The sequence below is a fragment of the Taudactylus pleione genome, unplaced genomic scaffold (assembly GCF_031769625.1).
Source record: "Taudactylus pleione unplaced genomic scaffold, aTauple2 ptg000918l, whole genome shotgun sequence".
NCBI classification, from domain to species: domain Eukaryota; kingdom Metazoa; phylum Chordata; class Amphibia; order Anura; family Myobatrachidae; genus Taudactylus; species Taudactylus pleione.
In genome coordinates, this window is record NW_028285319.1 from 2,223,610 (window position 1) to 2,249,355 (window position 25,746).

Consider the following 25,746-nt stretch of genomic DNA (forward strand, 5'->3'; position numbering starts at 1 on the left):
ATGCTTTCTTACCCCCCTCCTCCTCCTATTTTGTTTTCCAATTGCTGATAACCACACAATTAAAGAACCAGGCGTCACTGAGTTATCATAAAAAAGTGTTCAATAGATACAGTTTACTACATAATAGAACCTGCAATTGTTCAAGGGAAAATATTAAACAATTCACTAGACCGTTAAGAAATAAAGATTGCTTATCACTAAAGTGTTTATCACTGAGGAAATACCAGTTTTCTATTATATTGTGCAGGTCAATTTGTCTGTAGCAGTCTCCTAGTCCCTGTCATTATTTTCAACACATCATTTGAAGATGAGTGACAATCATACCATCTGTAATGCTGTGTTATTTTATAGCTCTATTAAAAACACTTCCGAATAAATAGTATCCTGCAAATAATCGCAAGCTGTCAAAAGTCAACTGTGATTGCAATTAAGACTATGGCAATGGAGGAGCATTTTTTGTTTCTGAATTGGGTGTTTAAAAGTAAGAGATTGCCCTAAGAACGTGGCTGTGAATTTAGCCTGCTGAATAGCATTAAATAGAAATGTGATTAAGTAGAAACAAAATGATGACTTCTGATTCTAGATATAATCCAGGTTATTACTTACATCATATTCAGAGACTGGTACATTCATTCAATATAGAGCATATCATTTTTAGCAATTTAATGAAAGAGGTATAATTTCTTTTCATTGAATTCTTGCAGACTTTGTTCCATAATATTATATATGTGGTATGCTCATTTTAGAGGGGTATTTACATTTTACCAGAGAATCTGTAGATCTCTAGGTACAGACAGTGGTACCAAAAGGGTGGCTGAGGGGTGACTACAAAGTGCCCAGGTCTGTCTGGGGGCCCCTACTGCCAGAATATAAAGAGGGCCCCAGTATTCACAATGGGGCAATGCCATACCCCAAGATACTTCACTACTCCCCCTAGTACTGGAGCTGATGGAACTCCCAGTAGCCCTGGGTACATAGGTGAAATAAGTACACTGCATGTGTGAAGATGGGGTTCTTTTATTGCCTTTAACCATATTGTGTTATTCACGTACCTACTTGTCGCACTAATGTTCACCAGGAACCCCATAAGGTGTGTTTTTCTTTTTTTCTATAAAACGAATCTGATTAAATTTATACCCAGTCAATCCCTTATGCTTTTAAATGTTATGAATATATACCTTCTGGTTTAATTTTGTTTTAATATTTAATAATTAATTTAATGGTATTTTGAACTATACAGTAACAGTCCATTTAATTAATCTATGGCTGATGGTAGAACATATATACCACATAAGCTTTGAATTAGATGCCATAAAATAACCTACAGGTCTAGCTAGTCTGCAACTTAGTCTGTAAAGTTTTAATTAATGGTTTTTTGGGGGATTTTTAATGTTCGTAATTTTTTCATTCTAACTTTAATAATAGCAATACGTATTGTCCCTTGCATTCTGCATTTTTTAACATATATGAGTCCTTGCCACATATGCTGAGGCATGAAATACTGTACATGGAAGCAGAGGTAAATTGTCCATAGGGCTTACTGGCTTGCTGGGAGCCTGGGACAGTCGCCTGATGAAGCTGCCTGGGGTAATACTGTTTTTTTTCTTAATTTTTTTAGTCATTTAGTTTAATTATTTAATTTATGTTAATTATTTCAACCGTCAGAGGTGGATGGTGGACTGGTGCTTCTTCAGCTGTCGGATTAGAAAAGGTATGGCCCCAGCAATGAAGTGTACAGGTGTTGCAGGCAGCCTGCTGTTTGTTATAGCAGAACTCTTATGGGGATCATACATCAGCATTCACAAAAAAATTCACAGATTCTGGGTTTTTCCTATTAATTTAACAATTCTCCGTTCCACCAATATGCGCCCACACATTGCCGATATTTGTCAGTGATTTGCAGATCTTTTTCATCCAAATATCAGATCTGCTAATCCTGAAAGTGCCCATTTTACTAGTAACATACTAGTAACGGTCTGAAATCGGCTGATTGTTACTATACACTAGCAATCTACAGCTCTGATTGGTCGGTGAAATCCAACATGCTGGAGAACCTGATTCAACGATTCTGATCACTCTTTGGTCGGAATCAGGAATTGGTAAACCCCATACATTGCTGATGTATTTTTTTACATCATCTACAAAACGCACACTTGCCCCAATTGTTGGCTGATCTATAGGCCCCTATAGTCTTGCAATGTGAGGAAATCCTGGACTCACAAGACTACTGTAAGCGCTATCAACCCAGATGACAGGGGCAAAGAAACAGACTAGCTCTGCTTTGTATTTGCACCCCACCCATCTGCTATTAGGTGCTTTTAATCATCTGCAAAGGTTCCTACATTACTGTCTAAAGATTAGAATGAGCACATAGGGGTCTATTTACTAAGCCTTGGATGGAGATAAAGTTAACAGCGATAGGAGCTGATTGGCTGGTACCTTAACTGCCATGTCACAGGCAGTGTTTGAAAAATGACAGTTGGCTGGTACCTTATCTCCGTCGACTTTATCTCCATCCAAGGCTTAGTAAATAGACCCCTATGAGATGTAAGTCCTGGATAAATTGACATAATGTTAATTAGGAGCCCATAGATCAGCCAACAATTGGGGCAAGTGTGTGTTTTGTAGATGATGTAAAAAAAACCCCATCAGCAATGTATGGGTTTACCAATTCCTGATTCCGACCAAAGAGTGATCAGAATCGTTGAATCATAATGTATTAGGGATGTTAGGAACCTTTCTTATGGGGTTCACCTTGACCTGGTGGATGGGCATACATTTTTCGCCAAACTTGTACTAAGAACCTCATTTATACTCCATTTTCAATGTAGAGCTTATCAGGATTACTTTGACTATCATTGTTCTTAGTGTGCACCTGTGTTCTTTGGCCCTCATTCAGAGCCGGATGCTCTGAGCAGAGCGCACACTCTGAATGAGGGCCGTCCTCCATAATTATGGAGCGTCCTCCTGGACGCTCGTATAGCTGTGGGTCACCACCCACAGCCTATACGAGCGTGCAGGTTGATGACCACGATGGTCTTGACCATCGCGACCATCGCCACTGCGAGCCGGAGCCTGCGGTTGAGTTTCTCAACCGCAAGGCCCGGAGTGATTTTGGCTCATCACTAGTGATGTCAGTGGGCCGGCTTCTGATGGTAGGCGTTCCTTTGGGAACGCCCCCGTCTGGGAGGCATGCCCCCGGCACGCCCACCAAAGGGGGCGTGCTGTCAATCAACATCGACAGCACACCCCATTTGATCAGACACAACGAGCGAAGGAAAGTCCTTCGCTCGTCGCGTCTGGTGCATGCGCACGACGGAGCTCCCGCTGTCGTGCGCATGCGCAGTGCACACCATCGACCCACTTGCGAGCGGACAGCTGTTCGCGAGTGGGTCTGAATCAGGCCCTTTGTCCCTTGCATTGTACTACAAGTCTCAGCATGGTAGCACCTCTTATTATGTTTAAAATTAGGGTGTGCAGCCCAAGCCCCCTTCCCCTTTCAACCCAGAGGACATCTGTCTGTGCTACAGTTTTCAGCAGCAATGTAGCATGTAAATAGCCATGTCTATGCTCTGTTACCTGGACTGTTGGTGGACCTTACTGCTGTTACCTGATAGCCAATGTCTAAGCTCTGTTACCTGGACTGCTGGCGGACCTTACTGCTGTTACCTGATAGCCAAAGTCTAAGCTCTGTTACCTGGACTGCTGGTGGTCCTTACTGCTGTTACCTGATAGCCAATGTCTAAGCTCTGTTACCTGGACTGCTGGCGGACCTTACTGCTGTTACCTAATAGCCACAGCATTAAGGGTAAATAGAAAGGAATCAAATAAATGCACAAATAAAAGTTATATCACAAACATGTACTCACAATTTGAGGGGATTGCAGGGCAGTGTGGTGCTGCTTGGTATTCATTCTGCAACTAGTAGCCAATCACAGTCCAAGAAGAGGGAAGTAAGATGCGGGGGATGCTGGGAATTGTAGTTCTGGGAGACAACAGCTAATGACAGCAGTAAAGGAAAGGACTACATCACACAGAGTGCAGTGCAGAAGACTTCTGGGAGGCTGATGGGGATAAAGATTGGTGAAGACTGGAGGATTACGGGCTCTCTGTACTGCAGTTACAGTGCAGCAATGTGCTGAGTGCTCTGACTGGGGGGCCCCATGAGATATGGGGGCCCGGGGCACAGTGTTACCACCTCCCTTAATCCGGCTCTACCGGCACCCCCAAGCCACTGCGGGATTGGAAGGGGCAGTTACTGAGCCATTGACGAGTGGGATATGATCAGGCAGAGCCGCAACGGGATGATCATGTGACTCTTGTATTAATCTGTTTTCTCCAAGTATTTTCATACAAAAGTTCTTATGAGGGATGGCCATAATGGGAATACAGTGTTGCTAGGGCCAGGCATGTGTGATATTGCCTCTTTGAGTTGCTGTTATTTTAGCTTTGCCTAACACCAGTGTGACTAGGGATGATAATGTGCTTGTCCCACCTACAGTTTATTTGGTATCTCTCACATGAGAGATACCATCTACTACATCTCACTACAATCAGTTCTCAATCCTGCTGCTCAGCTCGTCTTCCTCTCCAGAAGTTCTACATCTGCTTCCCCATCTCCTTCAAGCTCTACACTGGCTCCCCTTCCCCTTCAGATGCCAATTCAAGGTTCTTACACTCGCCTACAAACCCTCACCAAATCCTCTCCCGCATACATTTCTGACCTTCTCTCCCTTCACACTCCCGCCCGTCCACTTCGCTCAACAAATGCATGCCGCCTCTCTTGCCAACTGATTACTTCCTCCCACTCCCGCATCCAAGATTTTGCCCATGCTGCTCCCTACCTTTGGAATGCTCTCCCTATCAGACTCTCCACCTCTCTACAAATCTTCAAACGGGCTCTCAAGACCCACTACTTCATCAAGGCCTTCCAGCTCTCATCCTAACCCACCTCATGCTCTTTCCTCCCTATCTTCCCCTTCTGTGTCACGCCTGTCTGTCTGCCCCTCCCCTTAGAATGTAAACTCTCATGAGCAGGGACCTCTTCCCTCATGTGCTTCTCTTTACATTTTCTTCTACTCTTTACTCCCCATAAGGGCACCTAACACGTGACTGCCAACTCCCTGCTGCTTATTGTGAGTGTTTAATCGCTATTGCAGCAATGTAAATAAATTGTGTCCTTGTCCTGCACTGTAATGTACTGTAAGTTACTTGTTTCTTGTTCACTTATTAGTTCTATGTACTATGTAAGGCGCTGCGCCATATAAATAAAGGATAATAATAATAATGAGAACACTCCCAGATTTTCTTCCAGGGTTGCTTTAAGTTTCCAGTCCATCTCTGCATTGATCTACCATCTTTTTTATGCTACCCTTTTAGTCTTAAAATATCAAAATGTGTTACTTTATACCAGAAATCTGCTTGTATTTTACGGTGTTGCTTTCTTGATCTTAAAATAGAGCTATGATATATATGAAAGTTTCCATCATGTCACCTCTGTCCTTTAATCTGTACACTTTAAGCTCTTGAAGCCGTTCATTTTTAGATTAATTATGCAGCCCATGTGCTATTTTAGTGACATTTTCTCCAATTTTCTTTTTCTTTTTTTATTAATGTCTTTTTGGAGATAATGACTCAAAAATGTTCACAGTGCTCAAGTGGAATCTTACTAGTGGCCTTAATACGTGGTAATATAAATCCCTCTTTATGCTACTGCCAAGTACTTTTCTGGTGTTTCCCAGTGTTTGACTGCAAAGCTTACTCTTATTCGTCCTTGCAGCTCCTTAGCCGAGGCCAGGATGTCTGCTTCAGAAGATGCAGACTCTAGCTTCGGCACTCACAGAAAATGGGGCTGACATTGCGTGCAATGATGCAGGACCTGTGCAGATGCCCCACCATTGGAGAGGTACGCAAACCTTCGGGTTTGTGCACATCTCTGAACGAGGCCCACAGTACAGAAAAGCAAATATTGTGCTTCTGTGTTGCACTCCTTTTGTGACTCGCATAGATTAACATTGCTGCAGATTGCCTATTATCAGCAGTTACTCATTGGTAATTGGTGAGACACAGAGCTGACCTCCATGGCTAGTGTGTAAAGATCTGTCTCTGTAAAGGCAACATCATTTATTCTTGTCCAACTTCTACTCCACAGGATGACAGTCTTATAATCAGAGGCATATCTAAGGTTTTTGGCGCCCATGGCAAACTTAAAAATGGCATCCACTGAAAAAAAAACATGAAAAAAGCCAGATCCATGTTACATTATCTGTAATGTTGTATAATGCCACCAATTCACATGCCACACAATAGTGCCCCTTATTGACATTACACCGCTCAGTAGTGCCCCTTATTCACATTACACCACTCAGTAGTGCCCCTTATTCACATTACACAACACAATAGTGCCCCTTATTCACATTACACCACTCAGTAGTGCCCCTTATTCACATTACACCACTCAGTAGTGCCCCTTATTCAGATTACACCACACAATAGTGCCAATTATTCACATTACGCCACAGTGGTAGTGGCCCTTATACATATTTTGCCACGCAGTAGTGCATATTTTACTAGAAGAATACCACACAGTAGTAATGTCCATTATACAGATTATGCCACACAGTAGTAGTGCCCCTTATACACATTATTCCACAGTGTAGTAGTGCCCCTTATACACATTTTGCCACACAGCAGTGCCTACTTTATTAGAAAATGCAATCACTAAGATCCACAACCAGGGGCTGATTGGGATGAAAAACAGCCCAGGAAATGTCTGGAAGCAGTCCTAATGAGGGCTGTTTAAAATATGTGGAAGGGCCACCATCAGTCGCATCATTGAAACTTGCGCCATGCGCAGAAGCTTTTAATGCTGCCTGACCTGAGCTCTGATCATGGCAGTCGGCAGCAAGTGGGAATCCCCCTGGCAGGCAGGAGAGCCAGGGGCTGTGGCATGCCATTAAGGGAAGCAAAGCTGGCAACAGAAATCTTGGAGCTAGGCACACCACTTTGTTTGTGCCCCCCCTACCCCCATCAGGTACAGGCTAGTTGGCTCGAGAGTCTTTCTTACTTATATGGTGGTTTCTCTGCAATGGGAAACCTCTGAACAATTTGAGCCTCCCTGGGCAAACAGCATCTTCAGCCAATATTCACTATTCATGTAGGAGAACACATTGTCTTGAAGATACATGTTTGCCTAGAAATACAACCAATGTCATCATCATATAGTAACAGAAGTTTTGGTGCATAGCAAAATGTGAACTCCCTACTCAAACAATTGTACATTATCAAACTAGTTTGCTAATTTGGTATAATTTGTTTCAGTAATAAACTTTTTTGTTGTTCTGTTGATTTGGTGTCCCCCAGCCTTTTCTTCTAATCCTGCCAGTTTGGGATAATCTCCAAACCCCCACCCCCTGTTCTCTCCAGCCTTATCCACTCCTGTGCCTTTCCAGACTCACCCCCTCTGTGCCTGTCCAGCACAATTCCCCACTGTGACTCTCCTGACCCCTGTATCACTCAAGCCCCTTATATCCCTCCAGCTCTAGCCCAGTAGTCACTTACCTTATTCTCTTTTCCTGGCTGCTGCTCCTTTTTGCTCCATGACATCACACGGGCTGCACCACAATAACAAAAAAAAATGATTGCACCGGATGGAGGTCATTGAATCAGCCCGGTCCAGGACTGCAGCTCAACAAAAACTCAATGGTACTGCCCTGTCCAGTGGTGCCCGTCTCTGCCAGAGCTTCTCTGAATATCCACTATTGATCTGAACTCTCTTGCAACACTTTGGAAAAAGAAACTTTTTGATACATTTGAACCCATGTGTGTTCAATTATTGTATCTAGTACATCCAGGATACTGCTAGCAATAACCTATGTTATTTTAAAATTGATGTAATTTTTATTGTGTTGTATTTATTGTGAAAACGTATTAGTAAAGATATATTTTTTAATATCTTGTGCCTATTGTTTCCTAATAGGGAGCAGACATATACATTTTTAACTTAATTTGATAACAAGTAAACCTAGCACAGTGATATTTGTTTTGCTTTTTTCCCGCGACGCATGACCTGCCCTATTTATGACTCTTCTCTTCAATGGGGTCTATTCATCATCACATAATTTCTACAACAGCAGGTAAAAATTTGCTCCCGTTCGTGGCTCGCAACCCGCTGCTTCCCTATGGGGAGGAGTCCTGGGTTGCCAATAGGGATCCTTTCGGATCCCTCCGCCCCTGCCTGGCTCCTTCCGCCAGACAATGGGGCTCCTGTGTGCATGCATGACCTGTAGGTCACACATGTGTACTTGTCTCACTGCTCCGAAAGAAGCAGTGAAAAGATTCACTGCCACTTGCGGAGACAGCTGATTTTCAGATCAGCTGTCTCCGTGCCGGAGCAATGATGAATTACTCCGGCGCTCGTGGTGAGTTAGTATTATCGGGGTCCGTTCCGCCCTCATAATTAACATAATGGATAAACACCAAGGTCTCTGTAATACATCTGCTTTATGTCCATTTAAAATATAGTGATGTGTATGAAACAATATATATATTTTTTCAGAAATACATAATAGATTTCAGTAACAGTATGAGGTGGACTTTTGAGTGTTAACACACAGAAGGCCTGGGCGCCCTAGTAAACCTGTATTGAGTAGCACAGAAGGTGGGGCTGCAAAAGTGCAGAATTGGAGATTGCCTGTCTGCAAAACAAAAATGGCTAAAACAGAGAGATACTGCAATGGCGCTATACCAACTAGAGCATAATATCAGACCAAATTAAAAAGTGATAATACAGTGTTTATTATACATGAATAGGTATTATAGATAGATAACAGTTACTCCCAGGAGCACATATATTGCATAGAATACATAAAAACAGCATTGTTCAAAGTGGGCATAAATTATTAAAATCAAACCTGAATGAAAAGTCAAAAAAATTCTGACCCATATAGCTAAAGGTGGAAGAGAAGTCACAACGGCAATAGAGTGTCCAATGTTTGTTGGAATAAGGGTAAAGCTCCACACTAATGCATAGAGATCCGCAAGTTGGGTGTAGTATTGACTGATGGTAAGTGAGCAGTATGCTCTGAATACTCACTCCGCTGTGTCCACTACCAAACTCCAGTCTGAGAAGGTAAGGAGACTGCGGGGTAATCCTCTGTGTTAAGCTCCATGGTGAGGTTGGGACAGCGCGGGTCTTGCGACTCCTGTAGTGATGAGCTGGCTCAACTGCAAACGAGTTGCCTCCATGCAGTCGTGCTCACCTGACCGCTGTCAGTAAGTCCGCACACAGGCTGTGTTCACCGGATAATTGCGTGGGTAAAAGGCTTGCTCCAGCAAGATGTTAAGTGTGCGGAGAATGATGAATAGCCTCCAAATGGAGAAACACCTAGGGCTCCGATGCGTTTCCCCATGCTGCACGGCTTTATCAAGAAGCAGGTGTCATTTTAATCATTTATGCCCACTTTGAACAGCGCTAGACTTTTGAGTGTGTCTGTAATCACAGCCTTAGTACTAAACTTAACTTAAGGCTTTTTAATGACCACTTCAAGCAATAAGGGAAAAATCTTATAGCGAATTCTGTTATCAGTCTGACTCTGAACAAGAAACAGATTGTATTTGAAACACCCTGATATTAAAACATTGCTTGCAGTGTAGTATATTATGATTAAATAAGCAAGGAAGTCAATAATATGCAGAGCAGCATTAAGGGGTGGGCTGGGTTGTCATCCAATCAGATATGCTGTTATGACAGCCTGCACAAGCACACTACAAATGCTGGCCTCGCAGGCTGCAGGGAAGGAGGAGGGCACATTGACGCAGCCGTGTGCTAAACGGCATGATATGAGAGTGAGCACTGAGCAGCCATGTCACGTCAGCCATCTTCTGCAGAAGACTCACAGGATCACTGGCGCAGCCATAGCCTGTGCAAAGTGACAGTGAAAAAGTAAGAAATCATACACAAATCATCGAGTTTTACATTGATGGGAAGATTCTGGACAGTGTAGCGAACATTTTTAGTTAGCAAATAAAATTAGGAGTGAGGCTTATAGAGTGTGAGCAATTACAATTGTGAGTGTGTTTGTGGGTGGGGGAATAATTAATGGGGATTATTATTTTTTGTCAGTTGCGGCTAATAGTATACCGGCCTTGGGGGCATATGTATCAAAGCTTGATGTGAGATAAAATTGTGAGATATATATCACCAACCAATCAGCTTCTAACATACATTTTGCAGGCTAAGTTTAAGAAATGATAGTTTGGAGTTGATTGGTTGGTGATATATATTTATCTCACATCAAGCTTTGATACATAGGCCCCTTGGTCTCTCTCATGAATGATGATGCTATGATATAAAATTTAGACTTTACAGCCTCCCTGTCTTACAAGCCCAGGGCTCCACAAAGACTTGGTCCTGCTCTGAAAGCAGTGGGTGGGATTTTTTCAGGATCCATAATCTCTTGTTTTGAACTAAAATCATCTGTTGCCATGTCTCTAGCACAGCTGCCTCCCAGCACCAGTATTTGCATGATCTTTGTGATGAGGAGAGTCTGACAGACTAAGTGAAGAGAGAACTTGAAGACACTGAGGCTGGGGAGCGTTGTCACCTCTTGTTAGGACTGTGATTGATGGATGCTAATACTAGCACCAGTATCTTTGTCATATGCAGCACTTTATGTCAGTGTGCACAGCTCCTGTCCTGTCTATATATTTTGACAGTGTCTCCTCTGATTATAGCTACAGCTTAACTTTCAGGGTGGCTCTGTGCAGTCCTCCATTATTTAAAGTCGATCAAATCAATGTTTTCTACTCTGAACTCTTGGTATGCAGTTACACCCTTGTTTAAACTCTGTTTATTGCACTAGAATTAAAATTCCCAGAAAGTGACATGAGAGAACATGGAAGCATATAAATTGTCATGGAGGGGCTCTGAGACTGATATGTTGAAAGTATTGCCCCGAGATATGTTAATTATTGGTGGCGGAGATACCAAAGGAAATTTTCACGCAATCCTCTACCCCTAGTTACAGTATATGTATCTAATGTACCTATTAAATAAATGTTTTATTGTGATGGAAGCACTTGTGAAATGGTCAATGGCAGGTACATTTGTCCTAGGTTTTTGGCCTATGTGTTCTAAAACCCCCCAGTAAATTCTGTTTTGTAAGCAGACCAGAGTATCTGCTTTTGGAAAAGCCGGTTTGGGTCCTGGGGGTGTGGATGTGAGGAGAGGGAGGCCCCATCCACAGGCCACTCCAGGTTTTGGGCCTTACAGCCTGGTAACAGGCTCATTAGGGCTTGCAGCTGGAAATGGCTAATATAAGCATGGTTTGTTTGTGGCTGAGTGTCTCACACCTTGGTGATAATCCTTGTAAGTACTGTGCACGTGTTTTGTTTGATGGTGAGGGCAATAGGCCCTACCATTATTATAGAGAGGGAATCTGCTGTGTAGCTAGTGCCCAGCCAGGCTAGGACTTATGTTTAAGTTTTGTTTATGTTTATGTTCATTTGGCACAATAAAGACTGGCGCCGACCAGTTTGTACGAGAACCCCTGACTTGTATCCTGTTTCTACGGCTGTTGTGTGTGTAAAGAGGGAGTCCATCTACCCCAGGAGAGGGACCCCTATCCTGACTGTGTCACACTTGGTGGAGAATGCGGGCAATCATACACTGAAATTGCAGCAAGGAAAAATTTTCATTTAAAATTTAAAGGGACAGACACCAATTTGTCAGTGTGGATATAAAGTGGTGTCCTTTGAAGTCCATATAGGTGGTGTCCGCAGATGCTTAGGGAAGCCAGATTCTGCTTCCAACCTACACCCCAGGACAAAATAGAGGACATTGTTAAGGCCTTGCTCCAAGCTACCAGAGCTCAGCAAGAAACTTCCAGGGCTCAGTAGGAAACAAACAAAATTCAGCGAGAAGCTACCAGGGCTCAGTTGGAAGCTACCAGGGCTCAGCAGGAATCCACCCAGGTGCAACTATTGACCTTGGAGGCTGCCCAGAGGGAACAACAAGTCACCATCGAGGAAACCCACCAGGCCTTAAAAGAGGTGGTACAACAGTCCGGTCTGGAGATGCTTCCCCTGCTCTTCTAACTAATACTCACACCATACGGGCCAGTCACTTTCTGCAAAAGATGACCCCGAATGATGATGTGGAAGCGTATCTTACGTCCTTTGAAAGAACTGCCAAAAGACAGAAGTGGCCTAAAGAGCAGTGGCCAAATCTTGTGGCACCCTTCCTGTCTGGAGAACCACAAAAAGCATACTATGATTTATGCCTGGATTATCCTAACCCGCTTGGGAGTCACTTCATTTGTTCGGGCCCAACGAGTCCACCGCTGGGAGTTCCAAATGGAGAAACCTCCACGCTCACAGTTGCATGACCTCATCCATCTAACCACAAAATGGCTGCAACCCGAGACGCAGACAGGACCACAGATTGTGGAAAGAGTCGTGATGGACCGGTACCTGTGATCGCTATCTGCATCTCTGCGCAAGTGGGTGAGCCATGCAGACCCTAAGTCCACAGACCAGCTAGTCGAACTGGTGGGGAGGTACGTGGTGGCTGAGGAGCTGATGAGTGTGCCCCACTGAGCCCCGATGGTGTGTCAGCAAACTCCCATTGACACTGGTAAGACTGTTCCAGGGGAGAAGGGTGCTGGGCGGTGGAATGTACTCAAGACTGGGGGTATGGAACCTGGAGATGGGCCAGCCAGGCCAGGAAGGTTCCTACCCCGTAAAATACTACATAGTAATGTAATTCTATGTTTCTGATGTGGTGGTTTTGGCCATATTGCGGCTAATTGTTTGCTTACATCTGAACCTATGCAATGTGATACTGCTCATGTCAACCGGAGGATGTCTTTCTTTGCACAACCATCCTGTACTGTTGACCAGCAGGTTGAGACAGATAAGCACATGTGTATACTCACTGTAGAAGGCAAACGAGTAGAGGCTCTGTTAGATCTGGTAGCCTGGTTACACTTGTGAAAGCTGAACTGGTGAACCCCTTGAAGCATAAGGGGAAAACTGTTGGTGTGACCTACATACATGGGGATACCCAGAATTATGTTACTGCAGAAGTGAACATAGAAACACCATGTGGTTCCGCTATAGTCTCTGTGGGTTTGGTACAGGGCTTAATGTATGATGCAATATTGGGGAGAGACTTTGCTCACTTCTGGAAGTTGTGGGAAAGCTGACTCGTTTGAGAGGGTTACTGATGTAGTAGCAGAGTTTTTCTAGTATGATTGGCGAACTAGAGAATGCGGAGCGTGATGGTGGCTCACCAAGTGGTGTGCCTCCCACTGAGGTGGGGAGGGTTATTGAGCCTGTGGCCCGCCTGCCTGATCTTGAGGTCAGGAGAGAGGTCTTTGTCATGAAGCAGTTGAATGACCCTACTCTGGTAAAAGCCAGGGAGAATGTCAAGGTGATTAATGGTAAAACCATAGACACCGATAGTCCTTTGACATATCCTCGCATGGCAGTATGTCAGGATTTGTTGTACCAGGTGACTAAGAAGGGGGAAGATATTGTGGAACAATTAATAGTTCCCAAACCATACAGAAGAACAGTGTTAGATCTGGCCCATGGTCATATAATGGCAGGCCACCTAGGGGTAGAGAAAACTACTGAGCAAATTGTGCAGAGGTTTTTTTGGCCTGGGGTCCATAAAGAGGTATCTGACTATTGTGCATCCTGCCCTTAATGTCAGTATCATGCTCCAAGGCCACATTTCAAAAGTCCCCTGGTACCGTTACCCATTATTGAGGTCCCGTTTGAAAGAATAGCTATTGATTTGGTTGGGCCATTAATGAAAACTGCCCGGAGCCATCAATATATTCTGGATAATGGATTACGCTATCAGGTACCCGGAAGTGATAACATTATGCAATACGTCAACCAAGACCATTGCTAGAGAATTAGTCCATGTCTTTAGCAGGTTGGGAATACCTAAGGAGATCATGACTGACCAAGGTACCCCATTTATGTCAAAAATCATGAAGGAGTTATGCCGCCTGTTTAAAATTGACCAATTAAGAACCTCTGTGTACCATCCCCAGTCCGATGGGTTAGTGGAGAGGTTTAATAAAACTTTAAAACACATGCTAAGGAAAGTAGTGGACAAAGATGGTAAAGATTGGGATTACTTGTTACCTTATTTGCTGTTGGCCATAAATTCCCCAATCCTCCACAGGGTTTTCCCCTTTTGATTTATTGTATGGGAGACATCCAAGGGGGTTACTTGACATTGTGAAAGAGAAATGGGAGGGGTAGTCCAGTCCGTATAAAGCAGTTATTGAGCATGATTCTCAAATGCAACAAGAATTGCTGCTGTGGTACCGATAGTAAGAGAGCACTTGGAACAGGCCAAGCAGGCACAGCAGAGGGTATACAACTGCAATGCTCACTTACGCAACTTTGCTCCTGGGGACAGAGTGTTGGTTCCCACAGTAGAAAGTAAACTTTTGGCTAAATGGCAAGGACCCTCTGAAATCTTAGAAGAAGTGGGGCAGGTCAATTATAAAGTTTACCAGCCGGAGAAAAGAAAGCCAGAACAGATATACCATGTAAATCTTATAGAACCCTGGAAGGATAGAGCAGCACTGTCAGCCATCCGAGCCCCTCCAGTAAACCCAGGGCCCATGGTACCCGAAGTGACAGTGGCAAAAACCCTGTCAGCCAGTCAACAGCAGGAAGTTAAGGAATTTCTGATCAGAAATAGGGTGCTGTTTTCTGACCTACCAGGGAAAACCACGGCCATCAAACATGACATAATCACTGACCCAGGGGTTAAGGTTAACCTAAAGCCCTATAGGTTACCAGAAGCCCAAAGAGAATCAGTGTCGAAGGAAATTTAAATTTTTTTAGAGTTGGGTATAATTGAAGAATCGCATAGTGAGTGGTCAAGTCCCATTGTGCTCATTCCAAAACCCAATGGGAGTGTGCGATTCTGCAATGACTTCCGGAAATTGAACAGTGTGTCAAAGTTCGATGCCTACCCTATGCCTAGGGTGGACAAACTAATTGAAAGGCTGGGGACAGCCAGATATTTAACTACTCTTGACTTAACCAAATTGTATTGGCAAGTGCCGTTAACTGAGAACGCCAAAGAAAAGACAGCTTTTTCTGCACCAGAGGGGTTGTTTCAATACAAAATGTTGCCCTTAGGGCTACATGGGGCACCTGCTACCTTTCAAAGAATGATGGATAGGATTCTAAGGCCCCATAGACAGTATGCTGCTGCTTATACAAATAGATTTTTAGAATAGGATCAAAGGGCCTAATTCAGACCTGCTCGCAAGCGCTGAGTGCTCACAAGCGGGTCGATGTTGCCCAAGAGCGCATGCGCACGAGGGAGCCAGCTCCGTCGTGCACATGCACGAGACCCGAATAACGACGGCCAAGCCGTCGTTATGGGTCTAGCACCAAAGGGGGCATGCTGTCGATGGTGATTGACAGCACGCTCCCTTTGGTGGGCGTGCCGGGGGCGTGGCTGCCCAGACGGAGGCGTTCCCATGGGAACGTCTATCATCTGGGGCCGGCCCCACTGACATCACAAGTGATGTCAGTGGGAGTGCTTTTGGCTCTGATAGAGCCAAAAGCACTCCAGGGCTTGCGGCAGCGAGACCCTACCTCAAGGCTCTCGTCGCAAGCCCGACGGTCGCGATGGTCTTGACCATCGCGACCATAATTTTGGCCACTCACTATAGCTGTGGGTGGTCACCCACAGCGGTGCGAGCGGCCAGGAGGCCGCTCCAAAAAGGAGGAGGGACGGCCCTGATTCAGAGCGAGCGCTCTGTCAGAGCTTCCGGCTCTGAATCAGGGCCAAAGAGCGCTCCCAATAACTAGAAACAGGCAAATAATATTCTAAATATCAAAAAAAAAATGGTCTTACAAAGTTCCTTTATCTTTTTCTTTTCTTTATGCTTCTTTCACTCGAAGTTTTTTCAATATGAAAAGGAATACAAGAAAAGACAAAATCTGTATAAACTCTTTAAACGTTCTTCCTCACTTCATAAAGACATATGTGCAAAAATGTATCTTCAAAATTAGCACTCAATGTATATCCACCAAAAAATGTTTATATCCATCAAAAAAGTAATAATTGTGATATGTAATATACCTTACTCACTTAGTAACTACATTTACACCTGCTCATCAAGGTATCTTTACACTATAGACGACACAATCTATTCAAGGGAAAGCGTACTTTACTCACATAATTGATATGTGTCTTCCTCCTGTAAAGGTATCTTTATTTGGGTTTTCTCCACAGGATCTCATATGCAAAAGTCACGTTGTTATTTTGTAATGACAAATTTTTTTACTTTAAAAACATGAAGAATTTTTCTTCTTCATAAAAAAACACCAAAATTCCAAGAAAGTCCACAGATTATTGTTCTCCAAGAGACAGGGAGGGAGTAATATAGTGTTAACATAGATGGTAAATTTGTACAGCTGTCCGGATCAACAGTACAGTCACCTAAAAATACCTCCAATAGTCTAAGGGTTCAAAAATTCTGGTCCTTTTCAATTGCACAGTTCCCCGCAGCCTGTGCAATTGAAAAGACCTGAATTTTTGTACCTTGAGAAAGTCCCGAATAAGTACATGAATAAGGGACACTACTATGTGGTGTAATGTGAATCAGGTGAAGCAAGATTGTGCTACTATGTGGTGTCATATGTATTGGGAATACTATTTTGTGACCACGCCCCTTTCTTTTTAGACCACGCCCCTTCTCCTCTCCCCCTCCAAAAGAAAAAGGCCCGCGGGGGTGAGTTGCACCACTTCTCTAGGACCACTTTAAGCACTATATATATATATATATATATATATACAGTTCAAGAGGTCCAGCACTCCAAAAAACGACACATATCCTGCAGGGGTGCCTGCACAAGAAGGATTGAATATGCAGCTAAGGTGCAGCACTCCCTTATAAAAAACCACACAGACCACCAGGGAAATACAGGAACGTTTCAGTACTTTAAGTACTATCTTCAGCCATATAACAATTACAATAACAGCTTACCTTAAATACATCCCCCACCCAATGTGCATAAAGTGTGGCAATCAGATCATGCTGGACTAAAAGTGGTGATTGCTGATGACATCAGCAAAGACCGTGTCATCAGTAAGAGACACAAATATCACCATAGTAACAAATACACAAATCGGAAATATACAAAAATTACACTGCTAGCATAAAGATAACAATACAGGTAATGAATACACAGGCAAAACAATGCAATATCCAATACTCATCACAATAATATGTACATTTTTAGAACAGAACTAGAACATGTGTGAATTAAAATAATTCACCTAATATTAGACTCAAACACATAGCAGTAACCATGACAACCAGAAATGCTATGGAAACATATAAAGGGTAACAGACATGCATATCAACAACAGGATAATGTTAATGATTCATATCAAACACAGGACAATGTTAATGATTCGTTCAATCCACGAGGCGCGACCACATCTAAACGATGGATCCACCGTGCCTCACATTGTAATAATAAACTATTCCTGTCACCTCCTCTACTTGGGTGTGGAACATAGTATATCATCCTATAGCGGAGGCAAGCTAGATTATGTTTAACGACCACAAAGTGGCGAGCCACAGGTTGGTCACTGGTACCGCATGACAATGCAGCGCGAACACTGGAGCAATGCATTGCCATGCGCTCCTTAAACTTGCGCCGAGTCTTCCCAACATAGGAGAGCCCGCATGGGCATACAATCTGGTAAACCACAAACGAACTATCACATGTCAAATGATGACGAATAAAGAATTTTTTACCGGAATGAGGATGAGTAAAGACATCCCCAATAATTAAGTACCTACAGGTTATGCATGAACACTTAAAACAACCATTTTTCTTGGCTGACAGAAAATGTTTCTTATGGGGCAATACCCCACAACCAGAAATATCGGCTTTCACAAGGATGTCCCGCAAATTCCTACCTCTAGAATAACATGACATAAGGTCGGTATCAGACAGAGCCAGAGACATATCCTGTTTAACAATAGGCCAATACTTTTTTGAGGCCCTATTCACATCTGGAGATAAAACATTAAATTTATTTACCCAAGGTAGCACTTTTTTCTGTCTATGTTCTTGTTTGCACAATAGAGTCTGTCTATCAATCAACATCACTCTTTCTTTAGTAGCAAGCAAATGGTTCCTACTATATCCATGAGTTGTAAATTTATCAATAAGATCATTAATCTGCCTGACAGCAGTACTGTTATCATTATTGATTCTCCACATTCTCAACATCTGAGAGTATGGTAGACCAAATTTTAAACTTTTGGGATGACAACTATTCATATGAAGTAAAGTGTTATGATCAGTCTTCTTAATGAAGACTGATGTACCCAAAGACGAATCATTCTTAGTAATTAAGACATCCAAAAAATTAATATGTTGTTGATCCATCCTCACTGTGAATTTAACAGGACATGATGATTTATTATGCATGTCAAATAAGTGCAACAATGAAGTGTTGCTGCCCTGCCAGATCATAAACACATCATCTATAAATCTAGTATAGAAAAGGATGTTGGCAGAGATAGATAAATCTGAAAAGAACAACTCCTGTTCCACACCAAACATGTAATTGTTTGCGTAGGCAGGTGCCACCGCTGAGCCCATGGCACAACCCGTGAGCTGCAGGTAGTACCTGCCATCAAACCAGAAATAATTCTTGGTCAATACCAACTCCAAGATCTGAGCACAAAATTCAATAAAACTCGTATCATATAAAGAGCTATGATGCAATACATTTTTAAATGACATCAGGCCATCATAATGAGGGATGATTGTGTACAGACTAATTACGTCTGCACACACCATCCATGCTTCCTGTGGAATATTACCCAAAACATTCAATTTATTCAGTAACATTGTAGTATCGAGTAAGAAATTATAATGTGACTGTATCAATGGCTGCAAAATTGAATCAACAAACACCGAACAAGGTTGAGTCAATGAACCCCTTGCACTAATGATGGGGGGTCCTGGAGGGGGAAAAATCCCTTTGTGCACCTTGGGGAGAGTGTACAGAAGTGGAATTTTGGGAAACTCTGGTAACAAAGCTGAAAATAGAGGCTCCTCAATGATTTTATTCTCCAGAGCACATGATAAAATATTCAAAAGTTCCAATTTATATGCAGATGTAGGGTCACCATTGAGTTTACAGTATGTTGTAACATCACTCAGTTGATGCTCAATCTCCGATCTGTAGTCACTAACATCCTGGAGCACCACCGCACCACCCTTATCGGCGGGGCGTATTATTAAGTTGGAATTACCAGTCAATGATTTAATTGCTGTTCTTTCTGATGGTGTAAGGTTCGGATGGAGAGCTGATTTGATTTTATAGAGACTTCATCATCAAGCATTCGTATGTACGTTTTGATACTAGCGTTAGTAGAGTGTGGTTCAAAATTTGATCGAGGCTGGAGTTTACATACAGAAGGTGGCACACAGTCCTTTATGGATGTATTGTGGAACTCAGGCTTATTAAAAAATTATTTTAGTTTAAGTTGGCGGTTTAATCAATGTTTTTCCACCTGCCAGGTGAAATCATCGAAGGGGGTGCTAGGGACAAATGATAAACCTTTACTAAGAAGTTGCACCTCACCCTTAGATAGATCATAAGAAGAAAAGTTCAATACTACTTCTTCTTCTGTAGAGGTGGTCTGCCACGACTTCTGCCTTTTGTTTTGTCTGCCTCTATGGGTATATCCACCCCTTGGTCTGATGTTTTTGAGCGTGTGGTTTTGCCTAAAGGGCCACCCCTGCTAGTAGTAGGCTCAGAGTCGCTTGTGTTATTTGTTAATTCTTGGGATGAATCAGTATCAATTTTAGTTTTAGGATAATGACGGCGGAAGAACGGGCGTTTTTGTACAGTTTGTTTACCGCCACTGAGCCATTGATATACATTGTGCTGCTCATAGTCATCCTCCACTTTATTTAATTTCTCTTGTTTGAATCTCAACAGGTCACGTTTATATAGAGAGATTTGATTGTCCAATTTACCCATCCAGTCAATTTCACCCTCAGCGAGTACAGCAGGCGACTGGGTTTTCTCAAATAACGTTATTTTGTCTCTAATGGTGATTACTTCTTTTTTACTTTGCTCAATAACAAGGAGCATCAAATCAAATGAGCATTTATTCAATATTGAGACCCATTTCTTGCAGAACTGTGGGTCATAACGTCCGATGGTAGGGCAGTTCCTCATTCTGAAACCACGGGGAATCATTTTAGATTGATAATAATCTCTCAATGAGATGCTATGGAGTTGAAAATCTACTTCCTTTTTCTTTCATTTTAAAAGATCTCTAAAAAAAGCATCAGTAGATAAAGATTAAGGGCCTGATTCAGAGCCACTCGTAAGCGGCAGCTCGTTCGCTCCGAGCGATGTTTGCCCAACTGCGCATGCGTACGGATCGTTATACGCATGCGCGAACCAGTCAGTGCGGCCGAAATTCATGTGCTCGCAAAATAGCGAATGCCTGATAATTTGAGTGACAGAAAGAGGCGTATATGGGTGGTAACAGGGGAAGGTGCTTGAAAACGGGGAGTGGAGATCCGACCGCAGGCGTGCTTAAAGGTCAAAACGGGCGTTTTATGGGTGTGCATAATTAAAACAGCAGCGTCATTGACCACGTCACTGGGTTTTTTTTAAGCCAGAACTGCTCGCAAAATTGTGGTAGCAAAAACCACCCACAAGAATAGCGAGCAGCTCATACCCTGTTCGATGTACTCGATTAATCTAATAAATAGCGGACATGACGTAGGATGCGAGCGGCCAGGGGGCGTAGTTTCCCAAAAAACGACCGCAAGTTTTGTTCGCTTGTTCAGAACTAGAGGCGTGAACAGACCGCAAACAGCGAACGGTTCATTTGAATAGCCACCCCTATTTTCTGGACGAGCGAGCGCTACTTGCGTCCGGCTCTGAATCAGGCCCTAAGTTTGTTCAGAAATGCATTCCTTCTCCAAAATAGCATCCGCATCTGATTCAGAATAACTGAAGATATCACCAACAGCAAATAACATCGGATTAAATGATAGTCAGCCATGATAAACAAGAATCCAGATACACCAAATATAGAGAAAAAATATACCACAAAGTGAAAGGAATGAATCCAGCCAGCATAGATCTAGAATCTGTCTAACATCAGCAGTATAATCTTGATAAGAACCAATGTGTAAAAAACATGTGCACCAAATGTCCACGGTGTAACAATAACTGACACAAAAACCTAAAAACAAAAAATGGAATCACAGGGTAAAGAAGATATATTCCTAAATACTTGCGGGTGCCTTGACAGAAGGAATAACTGATAATCCTCCATACACACAGTTCAAGAGGACCGGCACTCCAAAAAACAGGGATGCCCGCACAAAAAGGATTGAATATGCAGCTAAGGTGCAGCACTCCCTTATAAAAAACCACACAGACCACAAGGGAAATAAAGGAACGTTTCAGTACTTTAAGTACTATCTTCAGCCATATAACAATTACAATAACAGCTTACCTTAAATACATCCCCCACCCAATGTGCATAAAGTGTGGCAATCAGGCCATGCTGGACTAAAAGTGGTGATTGCTGATGACATCAGCAAAGACCGTGTCATCACTAAGAGACACAAATATCACCATAGTAACAAATACACAAATCGGAAATATACAAAAATTACACTGCTAGCATAAAGATAACAATACAGGTAATGAATACACAGGCAAAACAATGCAATATCCAATACTCATCACAATAATCTGTACATTTTTAGAACAGAACTAGAACATGTGTGAATTAAAATATTTCACCTAATATTAGACTCAAACACATAGCAGTAACCATGACAATCAGAAATGCTAATACTGTATATATATATATATATATATATATATATATATATATATATATAACTAAATGAAACAAAGTGGCACTCTCAGACTGCCTTCAGGTGAAAAAAGTCAAACTTTTACTGCATCAGAGTACCAACGTTTCGGGGTCCAACCCCCGTCTTCAGGACACCTATATATAAATAAATATATATGCAATGCATTTGTTATGTTAATATTTTAACCATGGTTTATGTTAAGGATGTATTATTAACTGTAAGTCAATGGGGCGTATTCATCAAACGATAAACGGCCCGGCAACCATGCGGAAACGCTAGTTCCGCATTTTTAAGTTACCGGGCCATTCATTATTAGGGGTCCTATCGGACCCCCACGGTGTTCCGCAGGATCATACTCCAAATAGTAGAAACATGGTGGGAAAAAAAAGACTAAACCAATACCTATGAGATTTAAGAACATTTACCCACTTTGATGACCCTCTTCAAGTGAAAGGACATAACATGGAATATACGGTTGGAAAGTTGAGACTGAGGGCCTGATTCAGACCCGCTCGAGAGCGCTGACTGCTCGCAAGCGGGTCGATGTTGCCCAAGTGCGCATGCGCACGACGGAGGCGGCTCCGTCGTGCGCATGCGCGAGACCCGAATAACGAAAGCCAAACCGTCGTTATGGGTCTTGCACCAAAGGGGGCGTGCTGTCGATGGTGATTGACAGCATGCCCCCTTTGGTGGGCGTGCCGGGGGCGTGGCTGCCCAGACGGAGGCGTTCCCATGGGAACGCCTACCGTTTGGGGCCGGCCCCACTGACATCACTAGTGATGTCAGTGGGAGTGCTTTTGGCTCTGATAGAGCCAAAGGCACTCCAGGGATTTTGGCAGCGAGACCCTACCGCAAGGGTCTTGTCGCAAGCCTGATGGTCGTGATGGTCTTGACCATCGCGTCCATCATTTTGGCCGCTCGCTATAGCTGTGGGTGGTCACCCATAGCTATGCGAGCGGCCAGGAGGCCGCTCCAAAAAGTAGGAGGGATGGCCTTGATTCAGAGCATGCGATCTGTCAGAGAGTCCGGCTCTGAATCAGGGCCTGAGATCCGAGGGTCACCATTGTATTACAGTTCACAAAGAACCTCTCTCTATCAATTAATTCAACTAATAAGGACATATTGTGATCGAATATCACTCAGAGACTGCAAATTAATATAGCGCCCTCTCTCATATATTTGTTATGTGTTTTACCCAACCTTCTAACAGGGATTTTTGAGAGGGGAGCAGCTTGTTGTCTAACCAAGTTATATTATATTTTATTATTTTTTGGGATATATTCACATTATTTGTAGCGCAACTTCAAGGCATTCGATTTGTGTAATATATATATATATATATATTTATATTATATACAGCTCTTAACCCTGTACAAATAAGTTTGTATGCATTGCATATATATCTATAGACATATCATTTTGATCATTTTATTGACAGGGCCCCCCCCCCCCGCAAGTTTGATGCCCAGGGGCCCCCACAGACCTTAATCCGGCCCTGGTTACTGTGTGTATCCATGTGGGGTCTTGAGCTGAAGGCTGCTGCTGTGTTGTCCATAAAGGTGCATAGGCTGCGGTATATAAAGGGGGACTTCCTTCAGTGGGTGTTGTAGCTGCTGTGTCACTTGTCCTGTCAATCAACTGTGGTTGCTGTTGAGTTGTTGTCCTGTCCATCAGGCTAGGGCTGCAGTCCATAAAGAGGTACTGTGTTGTCCAGAGGGGTATTCTGTCAATTAGGGGTGCTCTTCCCCAGTGTAAAAAAAATAAAAGTGCTGTTTTTTTTATGTGTGTGTGTGCTTTAGCAACTTAGCTGCGCTATTATTGTACGGTGACACTGCCGCAATTTATCGTCCACGTATTTGTGACACTGCAGGTGGTCTGTCTGCACTCGGCAGGGGTGCTTTGTTGTCCATAAAAAAGGGGTGCTGTCTGTGTTGTTCATCAAGGTACTGCTGCCTCATTTAGGGGTGCTCTTCGCCAGTGTAAAAAAAAAATAAGTGAAATAAAATTAATATTATCCATCCACAAAAAATAAAAAAAAAATTTTGTGTGTGCGCGTTAGCAACTTACTGTAGCTGCACTATTATTGTTTGGTGATACTGCCGGCCAGACCGCAGTTTATCATCCATGTATTTGTGACTCTACACTACAGTCGGTCTGTCGCACTCGGTAGGGGTGCATTGTTGTCCATAAAGAAGGGGTGCTGTCTGTGTTGTTCAGGGGTGCTCTTCCCCAGTGTAAAAAAAATAAAACTGAAATAAAAGAAAGAAATCACAGGGGGCTCTGCACTCACCATAATACCTAACAATTATAATATACAGTGAGGTTTTGGTTCATGAATTGATCAATGCATTTAAGCTTGCATCCCCCATCAAGGGACCACACTTTACTGCAAGTCCTCAATCTATTGCTCAGAATTAGAACATGGAAATAGTTATCACATTAGTGTCATATACCATGTTGCACCCCAAATCTAGGAATGGTGAGTGCCGTGGATTAGTGATATATATATATATATATATATATATATATATATATAGCAATGCTGGGAAGGTGGCACTCTGGACGTCTTTGAAACAAGGATACAAGTCCGCTTGTAATGCTTCAATGCTTCAGAACTTTAATACATGTTCTTTTGTCAGGATATAAAGGTTAAACCTGAACAAAGCTTACCTTATAAGTGTATCACCACGAGTTAGCAGACACCCCAGCCCGTCGCAGACACGGCTAATGATGACGTCACTAATAAGATCAAATTGCACCCTTTGCCGCAATGTGTGTGTAAAAATCAGGATACAAATAAGCACATCTAAAGAAAAATTAAACAAACTTGAACACATAAAGATACTTATGATTAAGGAGCGCACTGAAATAAACAGAAGGCAGTAATATGAGGATCTTAGATACTAAAGATTATTCCTCCCAGTAACCACAAAGTAACTAGGTAAATAATATGTGGCCACATTATTTCTACTGTTAAACAGCAATGAAAATTACAGGAAACATTTGAGGCCTAATTGTTCATTCAGACCTTTTGGAAACATTGTCTCCAGTCTGAAGATCCACTTGGATTCTTTTTGTAACAACTGTTTAGCTCGATCTTCCCCTCTGCGTAGAGGGGGAACATGATTTATGATCCTGTAGTGTAACGAGGACAGGCTGTGGTTCGCCTCAAAAAAATGTTTTGCCACTGGCTGATCAGAACTGCCTTAACTAGCGCTGTTCGGATGGCACTTCTATGTAGTGTCATCCTTTCCTTGCCCTGCGCCTCGGACGTGAACCCCTTAATGTTAGGGACACCGGTATAGAGGAGCCTTGACGCTGGCCCGGCATTTAATCATATATTTGCAAATGTATGCAACTAATACCTCTGAATTTCTATTATCATGTAGGATTCAAGTATTCTTGCTGATATTGCTGCAGTGTGCTGGAGGGAATATCCCTTTTTTTCTGTGGTTCGCCCTTTACAAGCACCTGTGCAATCTCATTAAGCAGTTCTGAGAGGCATGAAGGGAGCCAGCATTGGGAGGATGTGCTGGTCTGTATAGTGCCATTTGGAGGTTTCTGGGGTACATCCTAGGTGAGTCAGCTCTCGGCTTATACATGTGCTATTATTATGCAGTACATTAATTTGTAATTATATGACCCAAAGTGGGTGCTACTACTAGGTAGCAATAATTATTTTGGGGTGAGCGTTTGGGCGTGGGGCCCACGGAGTTGCGTTGGCTGGGCCTCTTTCAAGGCATCACCACTTAATTCACATAGATACTTTTTCATCACCTTTCTATTTGTTAATTATTTATGTAATTTTAA